Here is a 12,898-nt window from a genome sequence, read left to right as displayed (position 1 = left end):
ATCGTTCTCGATTCTCAAATGAATGAATCTTGATAAATCTTATCAGAAAAAGATACCATTGCCATGATGAGACTCGACTTGGTTCACGATTGCAACATTTGAAAAAAAAAAAATTGATTACAATATTATCAGCAGGAAATGATCAAGAATTTTCAATTTTAATGGGAATGAGGTAGATAAGATATTTCAAATTGACCACGAGATCAGAATGTTAAGAGTTTTACTAGGTACTGATGTACGATGCTGAACTCCGAGCATTACTGGATTTGAGAATCATGTAGGTACTCAATTGTGAACTAGGAAAGCGCTTTTAGGCACCTCGCAGAAAGATATGCAGGTAAATAATTATATAAATTCTTTCATTAGTAATTAAAGATGTACTCAACTAAGTATTTGTAAATTATTCAAAGTAGATAAAATAATTAGATTGTACCTACTCTTATTTTTAAAGAATCCGTTAGAAAATGAGCACTTACCTAATCGTATTTTCAGAATCAGAGATGGATGGCATTGCAACAGCTCAATGTTTTAAAATTTATGGGCAGTGACCACTCATCATATAAAGAGTTTATTGCTGGAATTATATCTAATTCGTTACCAACACAAAGCAAAATGTTGTCAAATCCGTGATAAAACTGCAGACAGACGATATATACGAGTATCTGATGAGTAAATTCCCCTCCATCTCCTTGAGAGGGTTGAATTTTCTTATTTCAAAACAACTTACATGTGGATGATCTGACATTATTATGAATTCGAGGATCCTCGTATTGTGAATTTTATTGCAGCCATAAAAAATCATTATTGCTTGATGGTGAAACACTCGTGAAGAAACGAGACGTGGTAGGAAGAAATTTGGCAGTAATCTGGTGCACTGTTCGTGAAGACATGAGCCCAATTCCGGATTCAGCTAGCAATAGCCCAGAAAATTTGGAATAATGCAGATAAAGTGGCTGATGCCTGCAGAACATTTCAAGAAAATGACTTTCACGTATGAAAAATTTTCTATCCGTTTAAACTTGCCGAATCAATGTTTTTTTCTCTTCTGAAGTGATTCGCTTTTTTTAATGGAAAAGCCCATTTTTCAAAACATTCATTGCAGAAAATCATCCCATTTTTAGATTTGTAAAAATTCGTGAAAAATTGAAAAATAAATTTAGGCAGCTGAAACGACAAATGCTTCGAATCAGCTGACATGATGAAACCAGTTCTTGATCGTTGGAGAAGGTGGGGGGGGGTAGAGTCTTTTTTCGGCACTTGAAATTTCTCGTCATATTGCTCAACTGTGGGGTCGAATTGCTCGGTATGGGATCGCTACCATTTGGAGAAAACCTTCTTGCGACGGTTCGGAGGTACTTAATTGAGAAAAGTTTCAAAAATATTTGCTAAAAATTTCAAAAATTCAAAGTTTAATTTTTTCAATGAAGGAGCGACGAGTACGAAAAATAACGAACCGCTAAACTTTCGTCACTTAGGCTGAATGGATGGTAATGATGTTAATAAGATTGCATACACGGTTTGCCGTAAATAAGAGAAGCTTTTTTGCCAAGGAAAAAAATTTGAATTTGCATAGTAATATTCGAATAGAAAGTTGTTCTAGGGAGGTTTTTTGAAACGGCAAATTAACAGAAAAAAATGAGCGAAAAATTGTTTTTAAAAAAATGCATCTTTTGTGAACTTTTCTGGCTGATTTGAGGTCGCTAAGAACAAAAATGACGTTCAAATTGAGCGTTGGTAGTTGGAATGTAGTTTTTGCGAGATTTGTATTCGTTAACCTCAAATTAGAGCCCATCATTTCCGAAATGATTTTAAAAGCCTGAGGGACGAACTGTGAGTCAAAGTGATACTCTAGTGTTGATCTACCTATGTAATTCAAGAAATTGAAAGCATTTTTTTCATCAAATTTCAGGATTTACCTGGGTATTTAAGGGTTTTTTTTTCTGAATGGGTATCGAATTTCAAAATAAAATTTTCTCGAAGTAGAAATCCTTAGCGGTATTTGACCGGTTTCACGCAAAGTTCATCAAGATGTGAAACTTTTTCCTCATAAAAAATTGTTTAATATTTGTAGTCGTACCTTTGGCAGTTTCTGTTGCATTATGAATCAAAGATTCATTTCAAATAACTGAATTTTGTCAGTTTGAAATCGATTCTCATAATCAATTTACCTACTTGAAACTTGAAAATTAGTTTACGATAAAACTTTTAAACTAGGTACCTTACGATTATTAATTGATATTATGATTTTAGACTTGAAAAACGAAAAATCTAGTTCGGCTATTAGGTAAATCGAGCATAAAAAATGCTATTTAATCGTATTTTCGAACTACTTTTAATACATACGTCGTTGTTCATTGTCAATTTTCGATCATGGTAAAAATTCTTACTGATGAAATCAAAACGAAAATAATTCCCTTACCTCGAACAATTCGATTTATTACATTATTTATTGCATAGCTTGCGTACATAACATTTCAGTAAGTACAAAAAGTTCAAAACGAATAAGAAAATTATTTACTAAAAATACACATAGACGACGATACGTTTCTTCTACTATTTTTTCATACATTTCGTTCGCTGGAAAAAATCAAGTTTAGTGGCAGCTGAATATTATTAATTTGATTAAACATTACACGGTATAAAATAATTCACTCAATCAATGAACAATACTTAGGTAATAGAAATAAATTACTTCGAATTTTTTAATAAAAAAAAATTGAAAACTTATTTAAAAATTCCAACAGTTTCCATTGAATTTTTTCAAAAATCCAAAATTTTAAGTACACAACAGTGTAAACTTGAAAAGTTATCCCAGTTTCATTTTTCCCCTATAACAGTTAAGAAGCAAAATTTTTTAAATCATAAACTACCAACGAGAGTTGTGGTATAGGTTTGGAAAAATGAGAAAATTATGCGGGGAAATCTTACAGGAAGGATTGGCCTTTTTCTAGGAGTGATATAACTTAGGAATAGAACACGAGAAAAGGAAATAGGAATAGAGACGGGATGGGCTCCGAGGTAAGTAAAGGGATGGGGTAACCTAGTAGGTATACCACAACTATTAGATCTTCAAAAATTACTTTTATTCTAATGAAATCCAAAAACTAAATTTCAAGTACATACTATTTTACAGTGTCCAAAATGGTCGCAATTTTTTTTACCACAAAAGGGAGTAGGTAATATCTTGCAGTAATATTTCTGGACCGTGAAATACGCCGAAAGTAATCAAATAAAATCAGTTTTAAAATTCTCGTCGATACTATTCGCCATTGTATGCGCACAACTTGCAACACGAAATAAATAATTCGCAATTTCTATGAAATGACAATGAACTATATACCTACGTAACCGAAACTTAACAGTACAAAACCGTTATTCGACCTACTAAACTAAAATTACAACTTACCTATCTAACAATTCGATGTTTTGATAAATGAAATTAATTTTCGTGGGCTAGGTAAATACACGTAGCTTGAATGACAGTAAAGTCAACAAAGATGAGACGTATCTCCAGTATAGCATGAACCTTTTAGATGATAAAAAATAAATAAAAAGGAGACAAAATAATTAAAGAGAGAAAAATAGAAACTGACATCTAATTAGACATAATTATATAAATAGTAGGTATTACAAGTTCATTACACTGATCATATTGATTATTCTCTATTAAATTCATAGGTACCTACTACCTAATCGTATATTGTTCATTATTAACTTTCGGTCATGGTAGACATTTTTACTGATGAAATAAAAACGAAAATAATTCCCTTAGCCTATTCACTGGAAAAAAGAAAAATTCAAGTTGTATTTTGTGCTAAACATTATCAGTAAGGAACATTATACGTTATAAAATAATTCGCTTACCTAATCAATAAGCAATTAATAAAAATAAATTGCATCGCAAATAAAAAAAATTGAAAACTTATTTAAACATTGCAACAGTTTCCATTAAATTTTTTCAAAATTCCAGAATTTTAAATACATAATGGTGTTTAACTTCAATCTTAATTAAGTCATTATAATGTTCACGAATATCACAATTCAAAAAATATTGCAAAAATTATCTACCCTTTTAAAAAACAAAAAACATGAATTAAACGAGAAGGCATCGTCTAAAAACACGTTTGTATGATAACAAAACAGCCCGAATCCTTGCTGAATTATGGTCACAAAATTTTCTAAAAAAACTATTGTTATTGTTGCCATATCTGTCTAATCTGTAACTGGCATCCAATTTAATGGTAATATGCAGTTAAATTCCCTTGCAAGTTAGCAGCAAACAGTCTCCAGCTTTCTACAAGTTTCTTAAATTCTGCAATTCTCTCGATTTCCCACTCAAATACTGAAAGAATTTGCAACCTTGTATTTTTCTTAGGGGTAGTTAGGTGCATCTGAAAGTATCATAATTCCGATTATCAGACAGATAAAATCGGAGTTGGGATTAGCGAATGGTTATAAGATGCATTGTCTTCTTTCTTCTCAAGTATATGCTCAGAGTGTGTGGTTAAATCAAGCAGGGTTCACTCTCATTATACATACTTAGGTATTTTGTCCTACAACTAATTCTTACAAATAGGTATAAATGTAAGTACATTTAACATACATGAACTTTCAATAAATCTGATCATCTCGTATAATGACGAGAGAGAAAAAATTTACCGATGAAGGTTTCAAAAGTTGAAATTTTGCGTTGTTTGTGTGAATTTAATGCTCCCTTACTTAAACATACGGTACCTACAACTGAAAACTGTGCGAGTAAAGATTCTTCACACAACAGAAATAAACGAAAAGATGAGACATTATAAGAAATAAGAAAACCACTCAGCGTGGCTGTCATAAAACGAATATAATTTTATAAGAAATGATCGAAATCGATAGTAAATAACTATCGATATTGATGAGACAATGGCATAGGGGGACGACTACTGGTAGAATGAATTAAGAAAAAGGAAACCTCGTAACTTGACCACATTTTGTATTTCAATTTCTACCATCTAAATTTTAATTCTCTATTTATAAAACATATTTGAGAATACATAAGTACATGGAAAAATCAAAGCATTGTCAAAAGTTGAAGCAACATCTTCGGACAAAATTGTAACTACATAGGTACCTACATCAAAAATTATAATTAAATTATTTCAAAACCTAGGTACTTAAAAATATTCAAACATACTTGAATCTCAAACATCTGAATTTTAATTTTCGAGTTCTTGATTGAACTGCATATTCCAAGTAATCAAAACAAAATTGTAAGATTCATATAATTAAATCAAATCATATTCTTAATTCTAAAGGGGTTTATTCAACCATACCTTAAATTGAATTCTAATTGTAAGGGGAAAAACATTTCATTTCAGCATGTTAAAGGGAAACTTAATAATCCTGGCTCACTAACCTTGAAAGGTGTGATTCCACCCCTATACCCAGCACCATCTGTGCTTGTGGCTTAAGTGAGCATCTCGCAGATCAATCAACTCTTGATAAATCTTAAAATTTGTAACTCAATAAATCTTAAATATACAAATTCAAATCATTCTTCTTCAGCATCACAAAATGTAATACAAAAATAGAATTTATTACTTCGCAATAAAAATCAAATTGTAACTTCAACAGTCATAACTTGCAAAAAATGAGTAAGAATACACCATTACATATTGGAGGATAGAAAACTACCTACTTAGTTAGCATTACTGAGATCTTGATGTATTCTTCTCAGTTCTATGGGAATGTCATCTTAAGTTACCACCATTTTTCTAATTCTGGTGGGAAATGCAAATGTGATAGTACATTGTAATATAATATTACAGATAGACTATGCTGGGGTGGATAGAGTTAACTTATCCACTTGGGGGGTGAAGTCAGGAAATACCACTTAGACAGTATATTTTAACCACTACGTGGACTTACCTGTTATGCTCGGATTAGCTCAGGATGCACAGTATAAATGTAATAAAATATTGCATAAATGACGTTAATAAACACGGTTTGGTTACTCAAGAGGTATTTATTAACGGTAATTAACACAAAAACTCCCTTAAAGGGTATATTTACACGAATTACTCTCACGATGGGGTACTTTAAATATTAACCGAACTCCCTCGATGGGGTATATTAACAACACTCCCGCGAACGGGTAAATTAACTCATTTAAGATAAAGACGAATGGTAATTAAACCGTAAGCGGATGGCGAGCTGTCCTTTGTCCTCTTGATCAGGGAGAACGAGCTCGGAGAGGCACGTTGGTGCCTCTCCTAGCTATAAGAACGAACTGGCAATGTTCCCTGTCGCGTAGCTCGGATGGAGCTCCGCTTATGAGGACGGACGCAGTGTTACCACGAGTAGTAGACCCTAATTGTACGTTGACACCAGGTTGGCCATATGCACTATCACAACATAAATAAATCAAAGCATTGCTAAGAGTTGAGACAACATATTGGGTCAAAATTAGGTGCATTATGTCATTCCAACAATGACATTATTACGTGAAAACATAGACGCCGCAACGGGGGGAGGGCCGGGGGCAATGGCCTCCCAAACTCAAAATTAGCCCCCTCCATCCCAAGCAGAATTCATATTTATGTTAAAAAAAACAGACTTTTTAAAAAAACATAATCGTCATCACATGCTTAGAAAAAATGAAAATTTCGAAAAGTCGAAGTCTGGGTTTTTTAGGAAAATGCAAATCAGTTCAATATTTTGAGTGACTTCTAAAAATGACTTTTTCAAGGAAAACATCAGCAGTGATGAAATTTTGACCATACTAAAAAAAAATCATCGTATACCTCTTGAAAGAATGGACTGATTTTTGAAAGCTTTGCCCTTGTTTTCGCTCGGGCCGTTTGCTTTTCTATTTTCCTTCTTACATTTAAAAAAAAATCATCATTCAAATTCCATTGTTTCATGCTTCTTGCTTCTCGAAATACATGTACTAATTTTCAAGAACGTTTGGGCTAATTTTTTTCGCTTTTGAAATTAAAAAAAAAAAAATCATCATTTGAATTTCAAAATTTTGAAGCGAAATGTAAATGTTAAACTTTTTAGAAGTAACTCATCATTGTGCAGCTCCAAAATTTCCTTTGGATGAGCTCTGGTTTTTAAAATTTTCATTTTTTTTCTATTTTCAAGTTTTTATTTGCACCAAAAATGAATATATGTATATGCTGCTGGTAATTTGCCTTTATAGCTTGACCCCCCCCCCCCCATCACCCAGAAATTTAAACTCAGCGGCGCCTATGTGATTATTCAACCATATACCAAATTTAATTCTCCAACCATATACCTACTAAATTTAATTGTAAGGGGGAAAACTTTGTAACATAACCACATACTATTTGTACGAGTATTTCATCAAAACAAGACTGTAAGAAGTGAGATTCACAATTGAATCAAATCATAATTAATTCTAATGAGGTTTATTCAACCATAGGGTATACTAAATTTAATCCTAAGGGGAAAAACTAACTACTTACACCTTAGCATGTCAAAGGGAAACAATCAATTTAACTGACGGTGAAAAATAGGCTACATTTTATGCCCTACAATCGTCGCGAAACTTTCCCTTTCATGGGTCAATAGATACACATGAAAGTTCAAAGTTCGGTGTGCGCCAGTACTTGGCTTTTAAATTGGAGTAGAATGGAATTTTGAGTGAATAGGTACATGGGTGTTTGAGGATGAAAAAATTATTTGCAATTCATCCTCTACAATTTGAGCTTTTATTCGACTCTGTAGGTTTTACTGGCCAAAAGTTATGAAAGTTTTAGTGTTTCAGCTTCTACAACTTTTTGAACTTTTGACCAGGTGAAGCTATGGAGTCGAACAAAAGCTCAAATTGTAGGGGATGAATTGTAGATCACTTTTCTATTCTCAAACAGCCTTCTACTCGCTCAAAATTGCATTCTATTCCTATTTAAAGATCGAGAAGGTACACATAACACTGATATTAAGACATGTGTTAAATCCCACCCTACACCATGTTGCCACATAACCTGTGCTGAGGCCTTCTGTTGAGGTGGTGTTTAACTTGATTCTGGCTCGCAAACCTTCAAGGGTGTAACTCCATGTCACCCTGATACCAGCATCCTCAGTGCTTGTGGCTTAATAAGCAAGCATCTAGTAGATCAATAAACTCTTGATAAATTTTGAAATTTGTAACTTAATGAATCTCAAACACACAAATTCAAATCATAGTCTTTAATACTTCTTCATGCATCACAAATCGTGATACAAAAATAAAATTCATTACTTCACATTAAAAATCAAATTGGAACTTCAAAAGTCGTAACTTACGAAAAATTTGGAAGAACACAACATTACATACCTACCTAAGGATAGAAAACGAGTTAGAATTGCTGAGATCTTGATATTTTATTTTTAGCCTCCTATAATGTTATATCGAGTTACCCCATTTTTTTCATTCTGGTGGTAAATTCAAATATGATAACAAAACAATAATGGTTTACCTGACTATGTTATATTTACACAAGTATCTTTATTCTGGTTGTGTCCTTTTTTTTTAGTATGTTATGAACAAACACCTTCACAAAGCAAAGAAATTCTCACACTAGTTCTTAAGCACCATTAAAATGAAAATCATAAAACAAAACCTAGGTATGCTTGAGAATAGAAAGATTTGAAAATTTTAATTGAATTATTAAGTATATCATACTTAATTTACCCAATAGTATGACACAATTATTTGATACGTACTTACTTACATTAAAATTGTAAATTGACCCTTTAATTTGAAAATAGATACCTACACATATTGGCTCTGATCATCTCAACGGGCCCATTAATCACTGACCTTTTGGGTTTTAAAACCACCTTTATCCTCATTAAGGTGTTCAATTTAATTTTCAAAACGAATGGCTTCTTTGATAATTTTCTCCACCTTACCCTAAACAATTTCAATCACTTTATTCCCACGTTAAAAAAATTGTTGTTGATTGTAGAATGCACAATACTTTTCTAGCCTTTAATTGGGGCCAACTCTTGAAAATATGAAACCATTTGCAATGAGGTACTGAAATGAATTCATAACCAAGATTAACAAGTTCAACTTACCATTTCAACTTTCTGGTTAAAATCTTACTTTTATCTCGAGAACTAAATACCTACTTTGAGTTTATCAAAAAATTAAATTGTGCATACCTATAAATACGAACGTTTTGTTAGTCTCAAATCTTTTCTAAATGAGAAATGCAAACTCCAAAAAAAAATTGGCATGGGCTGTCCTGATTGGATCATATAGAACATAGACAGCCAACAATACTTTGGACAAAAAATCTTATGTGTAAGCCTAGTATAACTATGTATTATTGTATTCAAAACAAACGAATCGCGTCAAATCAAATTAAAAAATGAAAATTTAAAGAAATGAAAAATGAATCTGCAAATGCTCAATAGTTTGTATGACCCCCTGCAAACAAAAATAACCCTTTGAGTTGAGTAGGTACACTACCTAGATCTTGTAAAAACGCGAATGTTATGCAAAAAGAATAGACAGTTTCTATGCAGAGTAATTATATTGATTTGCTAAAGATTTTTACACATTCTTCATTTAGTTAGGACCAAGAAAGGTAATAAGAATAGAAATTAAGGAACTAAAGAATACATACCTAGGTAATAAATGAAGAAAAATGGAATAGAAATTATTAATTAATACCTATACTTACTAATGGATTTCATAGAATAGACCAATGTAAAATATCTATGTACTTATGTGATAAGCATTGAATTTGAAATGTGTCATTTTCTCACGATAATTTAAAATACACCGTTAATCTCACCCAACAATTTACCTTTCAAACCGCCATCATCATAAACGTCGTAGTTTGCCGCGCCTTTAGGAGTTTGACCTCTGCCAATGCTAAATCCATAATGACCCGTAATAGTTTTTGGGGTGCAGATGAGTACACTTGTAGATGCGCTTTCGCCTGGAACTAACACAAGATCTATCTTTTGACATTTTGGAAAACCTGCAGCGAACTGTATAGGGGAAGTAGAAAAACCATTGTGTATAGCAGCGCTGTTGCAGAATTTTTTTAAATCATCGGGTTTAGCGCAGTTGTCTGTGGAAGCTGGATCAGTTTCTCTGAAACAGAATTGGCACTGCCTATGAAGAATGGTTCAAAATGTGTATTTATATGTACTTAGATAGGTATTGCAAAAGATTTTCTTTGCCAGTGTAATCGCAAACACACATTATTTTTTTAACCTTTAATTATTTCTATTAACAATATCTTAATAAAAATAAAACTTTTGAAATTTCGTTTCAATTTTTAAAAAATTGTACGTACGATAAGTAAGTACATATGTAGTTGAATGTTATATTTCAAAAATAAAAAATGTATTTTTTGCTTAATTTCATTCGAAAAATTTTCATAAAAGTAAGTAATACCAAAAGCAGAGTCAAAAAAAGATTTTTATGGACTTTGAGTTTCTTGGCACTTGTTAATTAATAGAAAAATAAAACTTTTTAAATGGTTGTTTCAACCTAAAAAAAAAATTGTTCTTGAATGTTAAACAGAAATACATAAAAAAATGTAGATACTTTTTTGCTCAATATCATTCGAAAAATTGTTGTACTTGACTGTTATTCAGATTTTAAATAAATTATGTTGGATTTTTTGCTCAGTTTCATTCAGGTGTAGGTATGATTTTTCAAACAGGGTTTTGTGTATTGGTGTATTCAAGATATGCCATTCTGAATTGAATTATAAAAAAATGAAATAAAAAAAAATAGAAGCAATCCGATGAAATTTTGACATCAATGAAATCCAAAAATCACGTATCGAGACCTACTTTTTTTTTTTTTTTTGACCCACCCTAATAGACATCTTATAGGTACATGAGCCACCTTACCCTTTAAATAGCTTAAACTGATATAACATTAATGGGGTTACCGCACCAAACTCGTATGAAAAAAGGCATAATAACACGAAAAAAACACCAACAGTCATTTTAAACACGTCTGATAAAGTCAGAATTTCAGTTTCACACAAATGATCTGAATACGATGAGTGATTTTATAAAACTAATGGAGCTCTTATTTTTTTTCCCATCACACCTCGTTAAATTTTTTAAAACCAAACAGTCAGGTGATGTATTGTCAGGTCATTTTTTTCCAACATCGAAAACTGTTGTGTTATTTACACAGTTGAGTGTTTGTTTCATTGCAATTTGCTATGCTTGGGAAATGATTTAAGGTCGTGTATCGATAGTACGACCTTCGATGCAGTCTGTTGTAAACGTTATATTTTTCTCTTGAAGTTGCCCAAAAGTCTTGGTTTGGTCCAAATTTCCAAAAAACAACTTTTATTTGGTCAAAATTGCCAAAATTCTCGTTTTTTCATCAAAATATCCAACAAATTTTGTTTTTTTTTGCATGCAGAAAAATTTGTTTCTGATTAAAATTTTCAATTTTCAGGCAGATTTTTCTCAAAATTGCAAAAAAAATCAATTTTTACTAAAATAACGAAAAGTTTTACTTTTTTGTCAAAATTGAAAAAAAGACCCATTTTTGTCAAATATTGCATTAAAAAACGGGTGTTGTCAAATTTGCTACAAAATCTTTTTTTTTTACGCTCAACCACTAAACAACCTTTCTTTTTCCTTTCATAATTTACCTCAAAATTCAATTGTTGATGTGATAGAACAGGGAGAAGGGAGGGGGTAAAAATCGCATTGCCCTGTTAGGTTTTTCTCTTAGATCCGCCACTGCCAGTAGGTAGGTGCCATAAAAGTAAACGATGGATATAAAACAATAATTAAAGTAGAATAAGTACGTAGTATATTATAACAATTAAACGATTCAAACGAACATAAAAATAATAAGTAAACAGATTTGCAATTTGAAACACATAAAATCTCGCTAATGGATTGTTAAATGTACTCATTTAATACATTTTGGCATTGCGCCACAACTTGCATCCTACATTCAGTAATTTCTTGCTCGTTTTCAAGGCACGCTTCCATTACCTTCTGCATATTTTCCAAATTATACGCTAGAGTCAAATTACTCCAGCAATTGACCCAAAACTGACGTCTTTCTTCCACAGTAGCGTACGAAAGCACAACCAACAGGAAATCAGGAGTAGTACCATCGAACATATCGAACTCATCGTGTAGACTGCATAAAGTTAACCTGGGATTCGATGAAATACACGTGATCGTGGCTCGTTTCAAGTTATCCGGAGCAGTGTTCCATACTTGAGAACACACATCTAACCAAGTTACAGGTACGTCACCGCCATGAGGCACCAAAAGGTTCGTTTCAGTTTTCAATAAATCTATAACTAGATTCGTAAAAGTACTATCGCTCATTACGTTCCTAATATACATCCAAGCTGACACAGTGAGGCGTTCGTCGCTGTTATGACTGTTGACCAGACCACGCATCAAGGCACTGCCTCTCTTGTTGACGAACTCGTCGAGCAATTTTTGGTCCAATTTTGGTAAGATGAACCTGAGGAATATTTTTCGATCTAGTCGAGAGTGCTTGATGGCGCTTTGTAGTCGACTTCCGGGAGGTAAACGGTTCCAAAAGTAATCCAGAGATGGTCTGTGAAAGGCGCAAGCTTCGAACATTTCTTCATCGACTGAACCGTTCCGAGAGGTGGGTAGTTTATGGAATTTTTTTTTCAGAGTGCAAATCCAGTAATACAGCTGCATTGTTTTAGGGTTATCGGGATCACTGGATTTTACCTTTTTCGATACGAATGGCCAAAATCGTCTTATATCTTCTTCCAAGTAATACTCGCAAGCGGTCACGAACTTTACATCCATGTTAAACTGATCGCAATACATGATACGTTCGGCTGTCCTGGTCGAATGAATACCGCCATCGAAATTGGGAACGAAATCGTCGAAGTCTTGCAAAACATCGCTATGG

The 12,898-nt window shown here is 32.7% G+C and overlaps 1 long non-coding RNA gene across 1 annotated transcript; it reads left to right on the top strand.

The window, feature by feature from the left end:
* The first annotated feature begins 225 nt into the window (after window positions 1–225).
* On the top strand, window positions 226–10,279 carry LOC135846722 (uncharacterized). The gene is made up of 2 exons (XR_010559009.1): window positions 226–337; window positions 493–10,279. It is a non-coding gene; the product is annotated as an uncharacterized LOC135846722 (long non-coding RNA).
* The last annotated feature ends 2,619 nt before the right edge of the window (window positions 10,280–12,898 follow it).

This window comes from Planococcus citri, chromosome 5 (assembly GCF_950023065.1).
Source record: "Planococcus citri chromosome 5, ihPlaCitr1.1, whole genome shotgun sequence".
Classification (NCBI taxonomy): Eukaryota; Metazoa; Arthropoda; class Insecta; order Hemiptera; family Pseudococcidae; genus Planococcus; species Planococcus citri.
Note: the sequence above shows the minus strand (reverse complement) of the source record. Positions and strands in the feature narration are given on the sequence as shown.